The sequence below is a fragment of the Muscardinus avellanarius genome (genome assembly GCF_963383645.1).
Source record: "Muscardinus avellanarius genome assembly, chromosome: 2".
In the NCBI taxonomy this organism is placed as follows: domain Eukaryota; kingdom Metazoa; phylum Chordata; class Mammalia; order Rodentia; family Gliridae; genus Muscardinus; species Muscardinus avellanarius.
The window spans coordinates 19,173,314-19,195,836 of NC_137787.1; positions in this window are offsets into that span (position 1 = coordinate 19,173,314).

Genomic DNA, 22,523 nt, shown 5'->3' on the forward strand with positions numbered 1-22,523 from the left:
AGGATCCGAGAAGAGGATCCCCACGCCACATAATTGTCAAAATGACCAATGTGGAAGCCAAGCAGAGAATCTTAAAGGCAACAAAAACAAAGGGCCAAGTGACATTCAGAGGCAAACCAATTAGAATCACTCCAGACTTCCCAAACCAAGTCATGAGAGCCAGAAGGGCTTGGAGTAACATATTCCAAACTCTGAAAGAAAACAACTTCCAGCCAAAAATTTCCTATCCAGCAAAACTTTCTATCAAATTAGATGGAGAAATAAGAAGCTTCCATGACAAACAGAAACTGAAGGAATTTATGTCTTCAAAACCAGCGCTAGAGAAAATACTCAAAGAGATTAACTGCAAAGAAGAAATAGGTAACACTCACCAGAACCAGAGAAACAAGAGTTTCCATCCAACAGACAACTAAGATTGGTTATCTGTGGAGATTCATTATTTATGTTAGTCTTTTACCTATCTCTAAATTGTATTGTTTGCCTTTATTGTTGTTAATTTTTAGGATTTCTAGTTGGAATATTAATATACCTTCCGATATAGCATTTGGAAATATTTTATCCAATTCTATTAGTAACTTTTAACTCTGTTTATATTGTCTTTGGATATACAATATTTTCTTTTATTTTTTAGGGAGTTTGTATATTCTTCTGTTGCCTGTGCCATTGAAATCATATCCAAGAAATCACTGCCAATTTCAATGTTGTGAGGTTTTATGACCCAGATTTTCTCCTAAAAGTTTATAGTCTTAAGATTTATATTTAGGTCTTTTATCTAGTTTGAGTTAATACTTGTATGTGGGATTAGGTAAGGGTCCAATTTTATTCTTTTCCATGTAATTATTATTTTTCAACAATATTTAGTTAAAAGATTATTATTTCCACCACCAAATCTTCGTGGAAACCTTGTCAAAAATAACTTGACAATATAGGGAAGAAGTTAGCTCTAGGCTTGTATTTAACTCCAATGGTCTATATATCTGCCTTTAGAACAGTACTACACTGTTTCAATTATTGTAGCTTTATATGGTTTGAAATCAGAAAATATACATCTTCTATCTTTGTTTTTGCTTCGAGATTGTTTTGGGTATCCAGAGTCCATATTCCATATCAGGATAGATTTTTTTCTGAAAAATAAATATATGATAGTTTCACCTAAAAAAAAGAAAAAAATATTCTCTGGTAAGAAAGAAAGCAAAAAGAAATATTGAAATGTTATCTTTAAGACATCAAAAGCTTGGTATCAGACAAATGAAACTGTTATGTGAGATTATCATTTTTAATTTTGGATAAATTGCTATAATACTAGATGTCAACCACTAAGCCAAGCATGGGAGGGAGGGATGGGGAGAGAATGGGGTGGGGATCGGGTGGGGGCTGACTGGGCGATGTGTGCATGTATGTCTACAAAAGTTTGTATCCCACTATGATGTATGAATACAGTGCACTAATAAAATAAAATTAAAAATAAAAAATAAAAAATAAAGTAGATTTCAGTTGAAACTGACTTTTAAAAAGGTAAGAAGCCAGGCATGGTGGTGCACGCTTGTAATACCAGCATTTGGGAGGCTGAGACAGGAAGATCATGGTTCAAGGATGCCTCAGCTATTAGTGAGGCCCTTTGTAACTCAGTGAGACCCTGTTTCAAAATAAAGAATAAAAATAGGGCTTTGGGTATAGCTTGGAGATAGAATGCTTCTGGCTTCCATCCCTAGTACCACATACACACAAAAAGATAAGAATGGTATGTGAACATGGCAGTATTTGTCAACATTGTACAAAGAATGACTGAAGCTGGAGGTGACCCTGACCCTGTGTCCTTTGACAAAGAGACCTTGAAGCATCTCCCATCAAGAGATGGAGTCTATTTCTCACCTCTTAATTCTGGCTGGTCTTGGGTTTGCTTTAGCCAAATCAGCAGGTATGCAGTTAGCTAAAGCTTGAAACATTCTTGTTCTTTAGGGTTAGGCCTCTTTCCAGGCTTCTCGGCTAAAAGATATGAGACTATGTGAAGCAGAATAAGACCGGCAGGTGGGGCTCAGCCAGCCCATAGGTGACACAATGGCCAACTACAGACATGTGACCCGCACCCCAGACCAGGCAAGCCAAGCCCTGTCCAGACCAGAAGAGACACCCAGCAGAGCCCAGTCCAAACTGCCAATCTGCAAAGTCTTGAGCTAAAAACACCAGACAGGGAGGAAGAAGAAAATGAGGACTGTGGGAAACAGCAAATCTCAGTAGATGTAACAAACAAAAATCAACTACTGAGAAGGCAGCTCCTTGACAAGAAAAACAAAGCAGTGAAAATATTTATAAATGAAAACACAAAAAAGGGAACCATGGTGGAAGAAAATTCAATATTCAGAAAACAAGATCCATGGAAAAGAGCCTGACTGCGCAACTTCACTACTGACCTTGGGTAGAGGCCAGCACCATCTCTGGCCACTGGGCCAAACTGCGACTGCTGGCTCCACAGCCCCAAGAAATTCTGGCAAGTAAACCAAGGACTTGAAGTGCAAAAGGTGGAAGCAGAACTCCTTAAGTGACCAGAGCCATGCTTCAGGGAGAGAATAAAGGATCCAAAAGCCCATGGGCTCACCAGAAGCCAGAACCCGCAGCAGCGCACTGTGCCCAATAGAGACCCAGGCCTACAGAGCAGTAAGTTAATCACGTTTCTCAGTGGATGGCCTTCCAGAGCAGCTGTAGGGACCCCAGCAGGCTAAGATCTGGTGGTCCATCCCTGAGTTGGTTGGGTTAGGCCCTACAGACACAGGAAAGACTCTTGGTGCCCAGGGCAAAGTTCTGGCACAGAGTCACAGGGGGTTGCTCTGAGATTACACAAGACACCCTCTGCCAGTGCAGGCATGGAGGCACAGAGCCCAGGGCCAGAAGATACAGAGCCTAGGGAAGAAAGGTACAGAGTCCAGTGTTGGAAGGTGCAGAGATGAGGTTCTGAAATTGCAGAGCAAAGGGCCAGAGATCATAGAGCCCAGGATTTAGAGCATGGAGCCCAGGGCCAGAGAGCATAGATCCCAGGACCAGAGATACAAAGACCAGGGATGGAGAATGCAGAGCCCTGGGCCTGAAGGCACAGAGCCCAAGGCAGGAGAGCAAGAGCCAATGGTAGGAAAATGCAGAACTCTGGACTTACACAGAACTAATTAACAATAATACCTGCCATCCTGACACCTGAGCAAAAAGCTGTCAGAGGTGAGAAAGGGGTACAAACATTCATAAAGTGGTTCCAAAAGCTAACAATAGGTTTTGGAGCAAATGAGAGCTAATGGACCATACTACAGAATATACTACAGTGAACAGACATTATGTAAGCCCTGTATATGTATATTAGCAATACAGCTTTTTAAAAATTTCTTTCTCGCTGTTGCTAGTTTTTTTCTGGTTTGTTTTTTGTCTTTTATTTAGGCTTCTGATAGTTTGGGTTGTTGGTTTTATTATTTTATGTATGCTTGTTTGCTCCTCCTCCATTCCTTTTACAAGCTTCCTCCCTCTATCCTATTTATTCTCTTCTCTCAAAACTTTATTTCTTCTTACTATATCTCCTCATTTTATATTCAGGCTATTTCATATCTCCATACCTAAATATACTATACTAACTGCAAGAATCCTACTATATCACCAACTCTCATTCTCAACCGGATACTTCTTTATTATACTTAAAATCTTACTCAATTTAATCATATCCTCTACCCTACTTCTGTACCCATCACCCCAGGTCTTACCCCCTCACCTAACCCTAACCATTAATTAAAATACTACTTATCCATGTATGAACCTGCTAACACCTCTAAATCCCTACTGCTAAGATTGAATCAGACTTGTTATCCACAGACCCAAACACAAAAAGAAAGAAGATGCCAAGACAACAGAAACACAACCCAAAAATTCTGAAAATACAAGAATGAGGAACAGTGAGGAAATAAGAGAAATAGAATGAGGAACAGTGAGGAAATAAGGGAAATCATGAATACTGACTTACAAGAAAAGCAAGGAGAATTCCAAATCCATATCTTCAATATTATGAACAGCCTCACAATAAGTGTACAGAAAATTAAAGAGGAAATTGAGACATTAAGAAAGAATCAGAAAGAGGCCAGGAATGAAAAAAAGAGTCAATAAATGAAATAAAGGCAGCAATAGAAAGAAATTCTGAAAGATTACATGAAATGAAAAGCAGAACATCACTGTTATAAAATAGCACATATACAGAAGATATTACAACCTAAACATCCAACAACTATGGGACAGTATGAAACACCCTAAATTATGGATAAAAGGCATTGAAGAAAGGATAGAGGGATAGACCAAGTGTATCTGTAATCCCTTAAAATAAATAATTTTAGAGAATTTTCCAAACATGAAAAGAGACTTGGACATCCAAATACAGAAGATATACAGAGCACCATTAAGACAATATCAAGGAAGGACCTCTCCATGCCATATGATAATCAAAATACCAACTTAGAGGCTAAGGGAAGAATCTTAAAAGCTTTGAAAACAAAATAATAGGTGACATTCAGGGACAAAACAATAAAAATCACTCCAGACTTTAAGACCCAAGTCATGATTGCCAGAAGAGACTGGTATGATGCAATTTAGACCCAGGAAAAAAACAACTTCCAACCAAAAATGCTTTATCCAGCAAAGTGATTATTCAAACTTGATAGAGAAATAAAAGTATTGCAAGATAAGCAGAATCTCAAAAAATTCTTGGATACTAAGCCAGCACTAGAGAAAATACTTAAAGAAATAAATCATAAAGAAAAAAAAAGAAGCAAATTTCAGAATCAGAGAAGAGAAGAATTTGATCTGTCAGTGACAAAGCAAAGAAGAAATAACATTATACCAAACAATATAGAACACAAAATGACAGGAAACAAAAATCATATCTGAATAATAACACTGAATATCAAAGGATTTAACTCACCAATTAAAGGACATAGACTAACAATGTGAATTCAAAAACATAATCCAAATATATGTTGCTACAAAAAACTCATAGCCAAAGATATTCATAGGATAAAAGTAAAAGGATGGAGAAAGATATATCATGCTAATGGAAACCAAAAATGGGCATTGGTAGCAACACTGATATCCAACAAAACAAACTTTAAACTAAAACATATTAGAAGAGACAAAGCAGGACACTTCATTTATTTAAGGGAACAATTAAGCAAGAATATATAATGATACTAAATGTTTATGCCCCAAATGTGGATGCACCCATATTTGTAAAACAAATGACATAAAATCTCAAATACACCAAAATACAAAAATATTGGGAGACCACTCATGCCACTAGATTGATCTTCAAGGCAAAATATGAGCAAAGAGTTTTCAGAACTAAAGAAAACTAAAAACCAAATGGATCCATTAGACATATATAGAATATTTTAACCAGGAACAGCAGAGTACACATTTTTCGCAGCTGCCCATGAAACCTTCTCCAAAGCAGATCACATCCTGTACCACAAAGTAAGCACCAGCAAATGCAAAATATGCAATATAATTCCCTGCACCTTTTGAAATTACAATTGAATAAAAAGTAGAAATCAACTACAGGAAGAACAAAAGAAACTATTTAAAAACATGGAGGTTGAATGATTAGCTTAAAGTCTGTTTTGTTGGATATCAATATTGCTACCAATGCCCATTTTTGGTCTCCATTAGCATGATATATCTTTTCCATCCTTTTAGTCTATGAATAAAGAAGAAATAAAGACATTCCTGGAATTAAATAGAAATCAAGACACAACATAACAAAAGTTGTGGGACACTGTGAAGGCAGTGTTAAGAGTAAACTTTATACCATTGAGGGCTCATATAAGAAGAACAGAGTCATCAAGTAAACAACCTAATGATACATCTCAAGGACCTAGAAAATCAGCAACCATCTAATCCCAAAGCCAGAAGAAGGCAGGAAGTAATTAAAATCAAAGCATAAATAAATGAAATAGAGAATTAAAAAAACAATACAAATGATTAAAAAAAACTGGTTCCTTGAAATGATTGACAAACTCCTGACCAACCTAACCTAAAGAAAGAGAATCAACTAAAATCATTAAATCAGAACTGAAAAAGGAGACATCACCACAGGCAGTGGAGAAATTCAAAAAATTATCAAACTATTTTGAATATTTGTGCACCAATACACTAAAAAACGTTGAAGAAATCAATAGATTTTCTAAGCACATATAACCTATCTAAATTGAACCAAGAGAACATAGCAAGCCTAAACCAACCAATAGTAAGCAAAGAAATAGAAACAGCAATAAAAAAAATCTGCCATCAAAATAAAGCCCAGGCCCAGAGAGGTTTTCAGCTGAAGTCTACACTTTCAAAGAAGAATTATTTCCAATACTTCAAAACTTGTTCCAGGAAATTGAAAGAGATTAAATTCTTCCAAACTACTATGAGGCCAGTATCCCATTAATACCAAAACCAAATAAAGATACCTCAAGAAAAGAAAACTACAGACCAATACCTTTGATGAACATAGATGAAATAAATTCTAAACAAAATACACATTCAAAACCATATCAATAGAATTATATAGCACAACCAAGTTGGTTTCATCCCAGAAAAGTAAAGCTCATTCAACATATATAATACAATCCACATTATTCATCACATTAATAGAAATAAGGACCAAAACCACATGATTATATCAATAAATGCTGAAAAGCATTTGACAAAATCCAACACCCATTCATGTTAAAAAAACTGCAAAAGCCGGGCATGGTGGCGCATGCTTGTAATCCCCATGCTTGGGAGGCGGAGACAGGAGGATCATGCAGGTTCGAAGCCAGCCTCACTGGCTTAAGAGACCCTGTTTCCAAACAAAAAATATAAAGGAGGTCTGGGAGTATATTCCGGAGGTGAAGGGTTTCCAGGAACCCCAGTACCACAAAAAATAAAGACACTGCAGAAAATTTGAATAAAAGGAATATATCTTAACATCATTAAGAAAATACACAGTAAACCCAAAGCTAACATTATATTTAATGGGGAAAAACTACAAGAATTTCCTCTAAAATCAGAAACAAGAAAATGATGCACATTATCACCACTCATTTTTCAATATAGTCCTTGAGACTCTTGCCACAGTAATAAGACAAGAAAAGGTATCAAAGGAATTCAAACAAGAAAAGAAGAATTAAAAATTACCCCTGTTTGTAGAGGACATGATCTTATATCTAGAAGACCCAAAGAAATTAACTCCAAGAGTCCTGGAGCTGATTAACCAATTCAGAAAAGTGGAGAGACACAAAACCAACCTAAAGAAATCAGTTGCTTTTCTATACTCCAACAATAAATCTATGAAGAGAGAAATAAAGAAAACAATTCCATTCACACTAACCTCAAACCCAATAAAATACCTAGGAATAAAGCTAACCAAAGATGTAAAAGACTTCTATAATGAAATATTAAATATTACATAAATTTATTTAATATAAAATATTAAAGAAATAAACTGAAGACCTTGGAAGATGGAAAGATCTCCCTTGCTCATGGATAGACAGAATAAATATCATCTCCAAATGGCCATTCTGCCAAAAGTGATCTACAGATTCAATGAAATGTCTATCAAAATACCAATTTCATTCTTCATAGACCTAGAAAAATCAGTCATGAATTTCATATGGAGAAAGAAAAGACCCAGAATAGCCAAAGTAATGCTCAGCAATATGAACCATGCAGGATGCATCAAGATCTCTGACTTCAAATTTTACTACAGAGCAATATTTTTTTAAAGCATGGTATTGGCACAATAACAGGTACACAGAGCAATAGAACAGAATAGAAGATACAGAAACAAGCCCACACACATAATCAATTGATCTTTGACAAAGGGGCAAATTCATATGCTGAAGAAAAGACAGCCTTTTCTTTTCTTTTCTTTTCTTTTTTTGTGGTACTGGGGTTTCTGGAAACCCTTCTACCTCTGGGCTACACTCCCAGATCTATTTTATATTTTTTATTTAGAAACAGGGTCTCTTAAGCCAGCGAGGCTGGCTTCGAACCTGCGCGATGCTCCTGTCTCCTCCTCCCAAGCATGGGAATTACATGCGCAGGCCACCATGCCAGGCCAAAAGACAGCCTTTTCAACAAATGGTGCTGGGAGAACTGGATATCCATTTGTAGAAAGATGGAACTAAACCCATACCTCTTACCCTGCACAGGAATCAACTTGAGATGAATCAAATCAAAGATCTGGAAATCAGACCAGAGCCTATAAAGCTATTAGAGGGGGGCATAGGTTCAACATTTCAACATATAGGCACAGATAGTAACTTCCTCAACAAGACATCCAAAGCATGGGAAAATAAAACAAGAATTGACAAGTGAGATGGCATTGAACTAAAAAAGTTTTGCTCATTAAAAAAAAATCAGGAATCTAAAGAGAAAGTCTAGAGAATGGGAGATCTTTACCAGTTACCACTCTGATGGAGGGCTAATATCCAGAATATACAAAAATACCAAAAGATTCCACATTAGCAAAACAAATAACTAAATTAAGAAATGAACAACTGAATAGACACTTTACTAAAGAAGAGATACTAATTGCCAATAGATACATGAAAAAAATGTTCAACATCATTAGCCAACAGGGAGATGCAAATCAAAACTACACTGAAATTCCATCTTATCACAATCAGAGTAGTAAGCATAAAGAAGTCAAATATCATCAAATTCTGGTGAGGATGTGGGGAAATAGGAACTCTTTTACACTTTTAGTGGAAGTGCAGCTGCTATGGAGATCAGTGTGGAGATTCCTTAGAAAATTGGAAATGGATTCACCATATGATCCAACTATACCACTCCTGGGTATCTTTTCAAAGGGGCTGAAATCTGAGAACTACAGTAACATATGCATACTGATGTTCATAGCAGCACAATTCGCAGTAGCCAAAATTTGGAAACAACCTCAGTCTCCATCAACAGACAAATGGATCGCAAAATTATGGGAAATTCACACAATGGAATTCTCCTCAGCAATAAAGAAGAACAAAATCATGTCATTCGCAAGAAGATGGAAAGCCCAGAGAGCATCATGTTAAGTCAGGTTAGCCAAGCATAGAAAGAGAAAAGACATATGTTTTCTATAATGTGCCCAAGCTAGGGAGTATTAGAGATACCAGAGGGACTCCAGATAATGGAGGGGAAACCTTAGCAAAGCCAGAAAGAAAGGGTAGGGAAGGAAGAAAGCTGGGGTTAATTAATGGAAAAGCTTCATTCAAATTTATGTATACATGTGAATATAACATTGTTACCCTAGACACTCAGTATTTGGAGGGAGGGAAAGGGAAGCCTGTGGGGTGTCACTAAGTACTGTGTGAATATATGCCATTGTCAACATGATCCATATTATGATGTGAGACTATAGTGCACCAATATAAAAAATAAATAAAACATTGACATAAAAAAAAACCTGCCAGACAGGGTGCTATTCAAAACTACCACTTAATTTTGCCCAGTGATGACCAGCATTTCACCCATATTCCAGTGACGCTTTTCATCAAAGCTAGTTTGAGAGCCCCAGGAATGTTGAAGACCCCTGAAATCTTGGGACCCAGGTGAGAGGGCCAGTTGAGGAAGGGTCTTGAAGCATATGGCTGTAAAGTCCATTAACTTCCTCTCTTTTTCTCATTGGCCTATGAATTTGACAAAAATATCCTCAGGCAGAAAGCAAGGATCCAGGCCTCAGCACAGCTGAATCATATTCCCATAAACATCCCTGTCTTCCTAATGCTTTCTAGTCAGTTTTATGTTGGAGAAACCAAAAAACACTTCCCATAAATAATATCCATTGTTGGTGACCCAATCATGTGGCTTTATGATCATGCATAATCATTCTTCCCAGATCCCACCCTGTGTGAAGCTCGGTGTTTGAGATCCAACTCTTAACAGCATAAAGAGAAATAGACACTAAATTAGGATACTTGAAAATTTTTCCCCTCCCCCCCAAAAAATTGTGTATATTTGTACTCCCCAAACTGGCTTTCCACACTGCAGTGTGGACTGTATCTGCCTCTTAGAAGTTGTGATTTAGTCTTATCCAGATGATGCCTTCCCTCAGATGAATATAAGCTCCAAGAAAGCAAGAAAGAATTGCATCTAGTTTTGCTTTCCAGTTTATGCCCAGGCTCAGCACCTCACATATAGAAGGTGCTTGATCATGGTTTGTGGAACAAATGAAAAGGTTAGAAAGGGCTTGAGATTTATTATAACCTCCCAAACCAACACAACTTGGAAATATGAACATGATTCCTACCTATCCATGCATTCATGCGATAAACATTCATCCCACATCTACTGTGAGTTAGGTCCAGAGCACACAAGGATAAATAAGATAGGCAAGTGTCGACCCAATCCCTCTGCAGACTGCTTTAATGAACCGTGTTTCCTGTTCTCTTCATATTCAACCTTCAATCTACTTTGGCCTTGGTATCAACAACCTCTGAATTTTTCAAACTACATAATACTTATTTAACTTTGCTGTTTACATTCACTGCACATACACTACTTGAAAATATTAATGTTAGAAATAAAAATCATTCCACATCATTAAAAGTTTAAAAGGCAATTATCATGCTTCCAGAGATGTGTCCTGATTATGGTCCCAAGAAAATGACTGTCAATAAATTCTTTATGGCTTTCTGGTAACTAAAGAGAGAAAAATAGAATTCAGGTAAGCATTTTTTAATATAAAAATAATTGAAAGATATATACTAATTCTAAAATTTATTCCCCAAGGCTAATGTGACTGTTAGATGGATCACACATTTTTTCATTGTATTATAAAATGAATTAAGAAGAAGTAGAAAAAATCATTTATCATACACGCACTAATGCTTCTGAAAATCTTGCAAAATCTCATAAATTGAATAAGGGCAAAATTTAGAAGATTATTACTAACCCTCAAACTTGACTTTGTAAATTCCTTTGATTTTGAAAATTGTAGCTGTTGTGTGACGTTTACCTGACATCTGCCAGGCTCCCTGTTAGATGTTTTACAGATACTGTGCAAATCCCTCCAGGCACCAAACAGAACATGAATCAGCATCTACATTTTATGGAAAGGAAAAATTCAAATCAGAAAGTTTAAAGCACAATTACTAAGCACTAAAGTAAAGCTGGAATCCAAGCTCCAGCCAGTCTGACCTCAGCGATTGTGTTCCTGGCATTGTCCCATGCTGCCTCAAAGCTGTCAAGAATAGATTCTGGCTGACTCCCTCCATGGAAAGTCTGGGATATAAATAAGTGAATTAAACGATTAAAGTAGGTTTGTATCTCTATTTTGAGAGTGCAAGTGTGATTCCTAAATGCCTTTTGGAACCCATGAGAGAGAAAGCAAAAGTCCTCAGGCCTTTCATCCATCTCCATGAAGCAATTCATACAATTTACCCTCGAAGAGGCCTTTTTAGCATAGCAAGAAAGAGATACAAATATAAGGGCACAAAAGTCCAGACATCTTCACCTGGGAGAGTTTGGGACTGAGCCCTCTCAGATCATCAGGAAGAGAGGTCATACTTTCAGTCTTCCTCCCAGGCTGCTACAGACTGGGATTTTAACATAGGAGAGTTATCCCTTCTGGTTAAGCTGTTTCCCTAAGGAATCCTCCTTTAAAAATGCATAGAACCCAGCCGGGCGTGGTGGCGCACGCTTGTAATCCCCGCGCTTGGGAGGCAGAGACAGGAGGATCACGCAGGTTCGAAGCCAGCCATGTGTGCTGGCTTAGGAGACCCTGTTTCCAAATAAAAATGTAAAAATAGGTCTGGGAGTGTAGCCCGGAGGTAGAAGGGCTTCCAGGAACCCCAGTACCACCAAAAAAATAAAAAAATGCATAGAACCCTCACAAGATAATTAAGTCATTAATTCCTTGGCTCATTTGGTTTATTTGAGAGCAGTTATCCAATCACCTAATTGGCCTTAAAGGAAGTAGACCCAGATAAGCAAGTTCAGTGTGTAACTGCCTTCACTTTCCTATAAAGTTGATAGGATCAACCCTAGTTGTGATACACATGGACTTTCGTCATTTCATTCCCAGTAAGAGCTTTGTGTTTTGATGTTCCCATCTGTAAAGTGGGGGTAAAAATAACTACTTAATAGTTCCTTTGAGACAAAATGAGTCAAACAAGCACAACACATAGTTCCAATCCCTAAGCTGAGCACTGTATACTGCACCTGACACACAGTGCTCCCCCAGTGCAGGTGAGCACTTTACCCTCTCAGTCATCTCACTTCTAAAGTCAGTAGGTCTGTGCTCTAAACTGGAAAGGCCTAACTTACCTTGATTCACCCAACAGAGATGCATTGAGTGTCCACTGTGTGAGGGGCAGGACTTAGTGGGGACATAACTTACTCACTGCCCACATTCATGGAGCTTACACTTTGAAGGATGAGGCAGACATCATTGGCAATTATGGACAATAAATGTTAATCATCACACAAACATGAAGCCACAATATTATTAGTGCTTTGAAGGAACAGAACTGGCCCTGAGGCCAGAGGCTGAGCATGGTCCAGGAACAGTGAGAAAACCCATGGGAGTAAGGAAGACAGAGGGGAAAACTAAGAAGGAGGCTAGACCAAGTCTAGGTGTAATTGGGGCTTGGAAGGTCATAGTAAAGATTCTGAACCTGGTCTTAAAAGAAGAAGGGAGTTCCTGGGTTGTCAGCATGAAAAAGGATGTATCCTTTTTCAGCTTCACAGCATTACTCATGCTGCGGGGCAGAGCCTGGATTCTCTGTAGGGATAGTGAGTCAGGCTCACAAGCTGCTATCACACACCAGGAAAGGAATGGTGGTAGGCAGGAGTGGGGCAATGATAGCAGGGATGAAGAGTAGGTAGAATTGGGACTTGCTTTGGAAATGCAATCAGGCACATAGGAAGTGGCCCAGTTGTGTCTCATTCTTTCCCCTCTATGTCAGGTGTCAAGTCTAGAAGCAGAATGACCTGAGTGATGCTGTGGGCCCAGAGGAAGGGCTGTACTTCGGCCCCCTTCACTCTCTTAGACCATCACTTCTTCAAACCAGAAGAATTACTATGCTGCATAAGGTGTTCATGCCAGTAATCCCAGAACTTGAGAGACTGAGATGCGAGGATCACATGATTAAAACCACCCTCAACAATTTACAGAGTGTAATGGTCTAAAAATAGAATGCTCCCCTACCTCCCACAGAACAAGGTAGCCATGTTGGAAGTGGGGTTTGGTTGTAATCGTAGCAGTGGATAAATCCATTTTGGTGGTGGTATAGGCTAGTAGAGTATGGCTGGAGATGGTGGATCCCTGGGGCTGTGGCTATGGGATTATATATGGTTTCACAGCTTCCATGATGTGAGACAGAAGCCTTCATGCTCTCCCTCTCTCTGTTTCCCACTGCCATGCCCTGAGATCCATGGTCACCATCCTTACATGACCTGGACCCCAGAATCTCCAAGGAAATCTATGAGCAAATAAACCTTTCTCTAAGTTGTGTGGTCAGTCTTTAATATTATATCAGTGGGAATGCTAAGACAGTGAGACTCTTAGCAACCTAGCAAGATCCTGTTTCAAAACAAAAATTAAAAGAGCTGGGGGTATAGCTCAAGAGTATAATGGGTTCTCTCCCCAGCACCACACACACACAAAAAAAAAATATTTAAAAACTACTATATATTGCCAAGTATGGTGGCGCACGCTTGTAATCCCCGCACTTGGGAGGCGGAGAGAGGAGGATCACGCAGTTTGGAAGCCAACTGCGGTGACTTAAGAGACCCTGTTTCTAAATAAAAATATAAAATAGGTCTGGTAGTGTAGCCCGGAGGTAGAAGGGCTTCCAGGAACCACAGTACCACCAAAAAAAAAAAAAATTACTATATTTGTGTTTTGTGTTTCCAGAAACAAGGACTTGTCTTCCATGTCCATGTTGCAAGTTATTGGCCTGGACCAACTAACTGCAGCCTATCTGGGGCCCCAATAGGCTCATTCTCCAGCCCTAATGCTATTTATTGTCAGAGATCTTAAGCACTTGATTGCAAAGAACTATAGGAGATCTTCAGTGAAGAGAAGAGAGGAAAGTAGATTTGAGATTAGCCTCAGGACAGCATGAAGCATTGCTGCTTCTGAGACCAAAAGTCTCTTCTAATGCCCATAGACACAATTATATCAAGGTATAGGGGCAGAGGCAGCCCTGGGTCAATTCCCAGCCATGCAATAAGAGCCCACATGGCTTTTGGATACAGCAAAAAAGAGCCAACAAATGTCTTTAGGAGCAGCTGTTCCCAATGGCCTTAATCCAGCCCCTGCCATTCTCCTGAGGATATCCCCACCTCCAGAATAATTCTTCTCTCCTTCCCTTCCCTTTCTACCCTCTGTTCCTCTGTCATTTCCTATGCCCTCCTCAGATTTCCTTCTTACAATAGTAGATAAATGTTCGTAGCAAATTTTAAGATTTTCATGTCAGATTGGCAGAAGTTTAAAAGACTAATAATATCAAATGCTGGAGCGGATGCCAGGAAATGCAACATTATCATTCATTTAGGGAATGTGGGACTTAGTGATGCCTTTTTGAAAACAATTTGGCAGCAGCTATCAAGATTTTAAGTACATATGTCTTTTGACTGAGGGATTCCACTTCCAGGAATCATGCTTTAAAAAGTACTTGTTCATGTGCATTGAGAAAGATGTAAAAGTTGTTTCTAGATATTTATCATGGATAATAGCACACAACTGGAGATAAATGTCCATCCACTGAAGAGTAATTTAAATAAATTTTGGTATATCCATATTATGGAATGCCATGAATCCTGTAAAATAAATAGAATTAAATCTAAATGATTTCTAAGACATATTACACGAGAAAAGCAAATTGCTGAACAGTTAGGACATTTGTGCACTTGATGATCTTATGTTTTTAAAGAGGGGGTTTCTATGGGCATGTAAGCATGTAAATACAAATAAAAGGAAATTAAAAGAGGCACCACAGCACTGGCAATGGATGTCTTTTAGGAGAGAACAGTGCTTACAGGTAATGCAAAGGGAATATCCATAACCTCTAGTTATATGAGGTACCTACAACAGTCAAATTCATTGAGATGCGAGAAGTGTGGCACTTGAGAGAGGATATGATAGGGAGCCATTGTTTAATGAGTATAGGGTTTCTGTCTGGGATGATACACAAGTTCAGGAGCTAAGTGGTGATGATGGTTGCAGAAGAAATGGTAAATCTAAGTATATTTCACCAGAATAAAAACAATGATTAATGCCAGTGATTCAATGGAGATTGATTCCCAGGGTTAGGCATCTGAGGACAAGGGAAGATTCTTTCTAAATAATGGCACACGATGCACTTAAAGCCAGGAGGTCACTCTGGGATTAGCATATCCACTCATGGGACTCCATAATCAGAGCATTAACAAAGTACTTAAAGGCGAGCATCAGTCCCAGATCCAGCCTCCAGACCCTTTGATATGATCTGCTCTATTGACACAAGCTTCTAAATTTCCCCCATCAAATGGTGTGAACTGAGGGACAGTCTCATAACTGTCATTTAAGGGGAACAAAAAGGAAAGAAAGGCCATGATTTAGCCCACTTCTTAAGGGCTTCTGATCAGAACCAATAGCTGAGTGTTCTGGTATTTTCATGGCATGTAATCACTTCACTGCAGAATAGTGGCTGTTTTTCTATGTCAGCTGGATTCTTGGATAAAAGCCCCGAAGGACACCAAGTCATCTCTGCAAATGAGACTAGAATTAAACTACCTGGTGTTCAACATGTCACATTTGGCATCTGCACATCATTACTCGAAGCTCATTCTGCCAAGCAGAGGGACAGTGACTACATTCAGCCAGACCATGTTACAGAAGAAACCAAATAAACACAAACAAACCCAGCATCTCATAATGCCCCACTGCTCTGCTGTGGGACGTCCATCAGAATAAAAAAAAGGAGATGTTTATGCTGAGACAGGAAGTCCAGGTCAAGAGGTGGAGGCAAAAGGCTCCAGTCCTTACACAGAACCCAGGGCAGGAAGGCAAATGTCACTGGTAGAAAGTCCATCATTGCCACTGGTAACCAAATATTCTCAGCCTTTGATTTTTACAGGCGGGTGATTTATGAATCATGACAAAACAGAAGGGACATACCTTGAGTTAATGCCCATTTAGATGAGGGGATAAAACTCTTGTGTTTACTCTCAGGACTCTTAATATCTCAAATGAATACTAATTGGAGTGGCTGAAAACTGAGAAGGATGCCAGATTCTGCTGCATCCCATATCATCTGAATGACCTTGCGCTTGAGAACTGCAAGGCAGGAATTTATTCCATCTCCGGGAAATCGTGAAAGTCTAAATTAGAAAATTCGAGCTACCCGAGCACCATTTGAAAAATTTAGAACAAAGCACAGAGGAAGATGCAAAAAATAGCATTTGACGGGAAAAAGGGGCACAGCCTCAACTTTCTTAAAAGCCTGATAATGCTTTCACAACACTAAGGAGCTGAATGAAAATTGCTCTTCCTGTTGAAAATACAAGTTGATACTGACTCTGGGGCTGACCTCTCCCCAGAACCAGTGGCAGGAATGTGGCCCAATCATAGTGTTGAGAGTTGGGGGAGACCTTCGTGCGCCCACCCTGCCTCTCATCAAATGCAAGGATGTCCTTGGCAGCCATGCCAGGGCCTTGGAACTCACTCCCACACTTTGAGCAGCCCCCTTCCCCTTGGTGAGCTGAGATGAGATCTTCCCTTAGAGTTCATACCCACCACTCTTTAGTTCTTTTTTATGATTATTATACTTTTATTGTGCATTGTACTCATATAACATAATTCAGTTCAGCATCACGGGACATACATGCACACAGCATTTGGTGAGCCCTTTGGTTCTACAGGCTGCCACGAGTCAACACCAAAGTCATCTTCCTCACCTCTGTTAAGTGCATTTGAGAACGGCTCTCACTTTTCTCTTTTACAAACTACTCTCTAGGCAAAGCATCATTGGGTCCTTGAGTCAAGTAACTTTTGCAAGCACTAGATCCCTGACCTCATATCCTGGTCAACATTTTTAGCCCAAGAAGAGAGTTTCTTTGAAGAAAAACTTGAAAAAGCAAGTGCCTCCTTTACCCTCACTAATACCACTCTAAGCTGTTAATGATCAATTACCCTTGGTATGCAGGAAAGCACCATATGTGGGCTTTGAAGGGAAAGGTTAAAGAGGAGAGGGAGAAAGAATGAAGCACGAGGCTGGTAGGAAGAGACAGCAAGAATAAACACTGAAAGAAGAGGGAGGGATGATAAGAAATGCCTTAGCCTCAAACATGATTTTACTTAATGTGGATATGGCATGTGCAACACACACACACACACACACACACACACACACACACACACACACACCACAGGCAGGCCCCACACTAAGAAGCAGCCAATAGCTCAGTGCATTAACAAATCCTATATCATCTTCATTTTAACAACTTAATTACTCACCCATCATCTCTCCACATGGACATAGGGAAGATGGTTGGCTAAAGAGCTTCACTCTCTTAACAAGCAGCCCAATAAAGATAAGTGGGAATATCAAAATTCTCTGTGAACTAAAACCTTGGACGGTAGAGATGCCTCACATATAATACCTTCTAATTGTGACCAGGAGCCAGATGGAATAACCTAATAAAAGTTAAAACCAGGGGCAAACAGAGCTATAAGACATATGGTCAAGTGGTCTGCTCTGAGATGAAAATTTCTTCTGCAGAATATAATAGGTTCCATAGGCATTTTTCAGACTTTAATCTCATCTGGCTGATTTTTCAATTGCAAGTATTCACCACTGCCTCCCTTCCTAACCCCAAATCTGTCCTATAACCCGTCAAGTCAGTTATTTTTTAAAATCTTTTGGCTTTAATGTTAGTGGAGAAAAGGAAAGCCCTATTCTGGCTGCAAATATCTAATGTGATTTATTTGCTTTCCTCTGTCTAATAGAATTAAAATATGAACATGCTTTCCCTTATTGTCCTCTAAATATCACATCATTTCAACTGGTTTTCTTAGGTTGCATTGGAGGCAAAATGGCTCTTTCTCAAGTAAGTGGTGATAAAAAAGAATGAAGGTGGGGCACCGAACAGAGAGTAGGAAGAAGAGAACATGGATTACTTTGTCATATTTCCTTGTAAGAAAAAATGAGTATGTCTCATATGTTTAGCAACTTTACAAAGTACTTTCTGTCATACAAATGACCTTGATTCTCAAAAACATACTGCAGAAGTAATCAGGGAAATAGTTACTGCCCTAATTTTACACTCAAGAAACTGAGCATCAGAGAAGCCAAGGTATTTGTCCTCTGCTGTGATGTTCTTGCAAACCCAAACCCAGAGTACAGCATGCATTTGGGCCCCCTTTCTCACTTTTAAAAAAAAAAATAACTAGAGGTCTTCCTGCCTCTAGATTTCTTGCAAAATTACAGATCCCAAGCAATTTTCCAAACTTGTGCAAGCACTCCTGACTGCACCCCACTCCTGCTGACCATCCAGTGCCAAGGCCAATACCAGGCATGTTTATCAAAGTATCTGATAGATGGGGTATGGTGATACATGCCTGTAATTTCAGTACTTGGAAGGCTGACACAGGAGGATTGTAGATTTGAGACCAGCCTCAGCAACTTAGCAAAACTGTGTTTCAAAACAAAAATTAAAAAGGGCCAGGAGTGTAGCTCTGAGGTAGAATGGCCCTGGGTTCAACCCTCAGTACTCCCCAAAAATTATCTGAGAGTTTGCCCCCACTCATTCCTCAGACAGTAATCATATAGGTCAGTAACATGATAAATCAGTTCCCACTGAAACATTCTAACTGGAGCTCAGGGAGACTTAGTAACTTGCTGAGTTCCACAAATAGTCAGCAGAGGCACCTGAATTTGAACCCAAACAGTTGTCATTCTAAGTTTAATTGTAGGCATTTAAAGTGGGATGCAAAGCTGGGCGTGGTGGCGCACGCTTATAATCCCCGTGCTTGGGGGGCTGAGACAGGAGGATCGCACAGGTTCAAAGCCAGCCTCAGCTGCTTAGTGAGGCTCTCAGCAACTTAGCGAGACCCTGTTTCCAAATAAAGTATAAATAAGTCTGGGAGTATAGCCCAAGATAGAAAAGCCCTTGGGTTCTACCCCCAGTACCACAAAAAATAAAAAATAAAAATTTAAATAAAGTGGTATACAGGGGTTCCCAGAAATCTTTGATATCACCATTTCAATAGTTATATTCTCTAAGTACCTCATATCAGAGTCAATATCTCAGTAAGAAAGAGTCTCAGGAATCTTGTAGTGGTGATATACATGGGTATCAGGAGACAAGCCCCTCGAGAGCCCCAGAAAGAAGTCAGTTTGCAACAGATTAGCCCTTGTTGTGGGTAATGAGGGTCTAGTTTCCACAAAGATCTCTAAGTGTGGCTCTGCCCAGAATAAGACTCAGGACCTCCGTGTGAACGAGTGCTTGATCCCTGTCTCCCAGACCTACACACCCTCTCCTGCCACTGAGATTACTTATTAAACCCAAAGCCAGTTCATTACCAGCAGGCACAGCCCTGGCATGCCCCAGACTCTGCTTCTGTCCAGATCCTTCAAAAATAGGTAACTACAGGAAATTAAACTTTACCCAGTACTTAGAGCTACATCATCAGCAAAATGTAGGGAGAATTCCAGATTACTCAATGCGAGTCTCTAATTCAGGTTAACACTGTGTGAAGCACGAATTCATGTCAAGCCCTGTGCAAGTCTACAACCTGATGATGGTGCCAATCACCACTGGTTGCACTTGATTCTGTGCCACACACTACGGTAAGCCCATGATTAACACTACCTTATTTACTCCTCATTAACCCCAAGAGGTGTCTACTATTATTATCATTTCCATTGCAGGTGAGAAAGCTGGAGCCAATCGTGATTAAGAAATTTGCCCATGGTTAAACAGCCATCCAGCCAGGATTCAACTCCTATCTGCCTGATTAAAAGCCCTGGAGCGCTTACCTGTGCTGTCATCATGAAATTGGACCTAGCCAATGAGAAAGACTGCAGCGCTTGAGATTGACTGGAACAAAACACAAGCATTCAAGTGCTTATTCCAAACTCCAAGCCTGCGCGATGATGCGGGGTCCTGGCGAAAAAACAATGAAAACAAACTCTTTTGGGGAGTTTCTGTTCTGGGGCCAATTCCAAATACCATATAACCAGACTCTCTCTGTGTATTTTTGGAGCTTTCTCAGGCATAACAGGAATGAAAACACTCATCCACCGTAGGGGAAAATGGAGATGGAGTGTGGAAGAAATGCTTTGCAAGCAGCCATGGCTGGTGGGTGGACACAGGGGAAGGGAGGCTGGGCTCTTCCTCCTGTTTGGGGTAGAAAGAACCTCATCCTGTCTGGCTCAGCCATTTTCCTGGGCTCCTTCCCTAGTTTTTTTGTCCACACCTATCATAATCCTTTGCTTTCTGCTTCTGTTTTTGGTTCTTTATGCTCTTTTTCCCTTGAGCACTATAATCACAGGTTGGAAGGAGATACAGAGAGCAGAGCGCCCAAAGGAGGGAAAATAGAATCCACAGCATCGAGATGGCATCGCGGTGCACCTCAATTCACTTTCAAATCTCTACCAATAAAGCAACAAGGCAATGGCAGCAATTAGAAAGCCCACTGGTAGCCGGGTGTGGTGGCACACGCTTGTAATCCCCACGCTTGGGAGGCAGAGACAGGAGGATCGCGCAGGTTCAAAGTCAGCCGTGCGCGCTGGCTTAAGAGACCCTGTTTCCAAATAAAAGTATAAAATAGGTCTGGGAGTGTAGCCCGGAGGTACAAGGGCTTCCAGGAATCCCAGTACCACCAAAAAAAAAAAAAAAAAAAAAAAAAAGGAAGTCCACTGGTATAGCAACACATAGTTCTGAATTCTAATCCTGAATGACTGTAACCTTGACTCTCTATTTCTTGAACTGTACATTGGGAAAAAACTGAATCAATATTTGTTTATTTATTATTATTTATTTACCTATTTGTTTATTTTGGTACTAGGAATTTGAGCCAGGGGCAGTCTACCTCCAGGCTACACCCACTGTCCTTTTTATTTAATTTTAAATCAGGGTCTCACTAAGTTACTGCGGCCGGCCTCGAGCTTGTATATCTTCCTGTCGCCTTCCAAATACTGAGATGACAGGAGTGTGCCACCACACCCAGCTTTCTTCTCATTTTTGATCCTATAATTTTATTGCCTGAAATATCACTATAAAATAATATTTTATAGTTTATTTTGTATTCTTTTTCACTTTCTGATGAGGTGACCTCTAAGTAAGCCCAAATACCAGTAATCACTCTCCTTGGTATAAATTATGGATTTGATTACTTATTTAACTGGATCATTGTTAAATCAGGTTAATAATTTATATCTTCTGAAGTGGACATTATTTTTCTTGATATCCTACTTAGTCAAATGAATTTCATAACTGCCAAAATTGTTCTCTGAGAGGACAGAGACACTCTTAAAGATAATGACATTTCCCCACTTGGGAAGGGTTTCCAAGCAACAAGTATGAATAGTCTTTTCCACTGGAGTGGAAAATCCAGTCCTGCTAGAGAACCATTTGGGCTTTCCATTATTTCCACTCTAATGTTGATTTTGTCAGACTTCTCAGGCAAAGAGACACACAAAGACAAATAAGAATAAAGTTTAAGTGCTAGACATTTATTTTCTTTTCAATCCTGAACAGCTTCCCTTCCCTGAGAAGGACAAGTCTACTCACCTTTAAGAGTTTATCACCAGTCCCGGGCAGAGTTACAATCTGTTAACAAAGAACTATTGTCATCAAAGAAATCTAACAGAAAGCTTTCTATTGCTGCTGCCTGGGAAAGAAAGTTTTTCTTTCCCTAACTACTTATTAAAGTACTTATGTTTAAACTAGGGATATTTTAATGACATCAGAATATGGACCAACCCTAAGTCTTTATAAGAAGTTAAATTACTGCTTGAAAATATTCAGTTAACTTTTAATTTTCTCGCATTTTCCATTTTTTAAAAATACCTTGCTACATTCTCTTAGAGGGGCTGCCTTGATTCAGTTAACCAAAGGAGTTTGTTTTGTTGCATGTGTGTGTTTTTTTAAAGAAAGTTAGGAACAATGATATTCTTTGAACTTACTTAAAGGTAGCTATTTAGAATTTGCTAAATTGGATGAACTGAACATTTCAGTTCTATTGGGCGCACTCATCTGATAAGCCTTTGATGCATATCTCTATCAGTCTGTGGTAAGGGCAGAAATTAAAGGCAGGTGGGGAAAGGCAAGTCCAGGGCCTCAGAGGCAAATCTAGAACATGTTACAACATTGTTATTATTGGCTGGGGTCAGAGCTCTGCATCTTTTCTCCATCAGGAATCAGAGTTTGTTTGGCGACACAGAGGGAAGCCCCTTATTAGAGTCATATTGGGCTGACAGTGGGTTGAAAGAAATGGCTAAAGCTTCAGGGAGACATAGAAAGAGTGCATCCTGGCATCCAGAGGATGA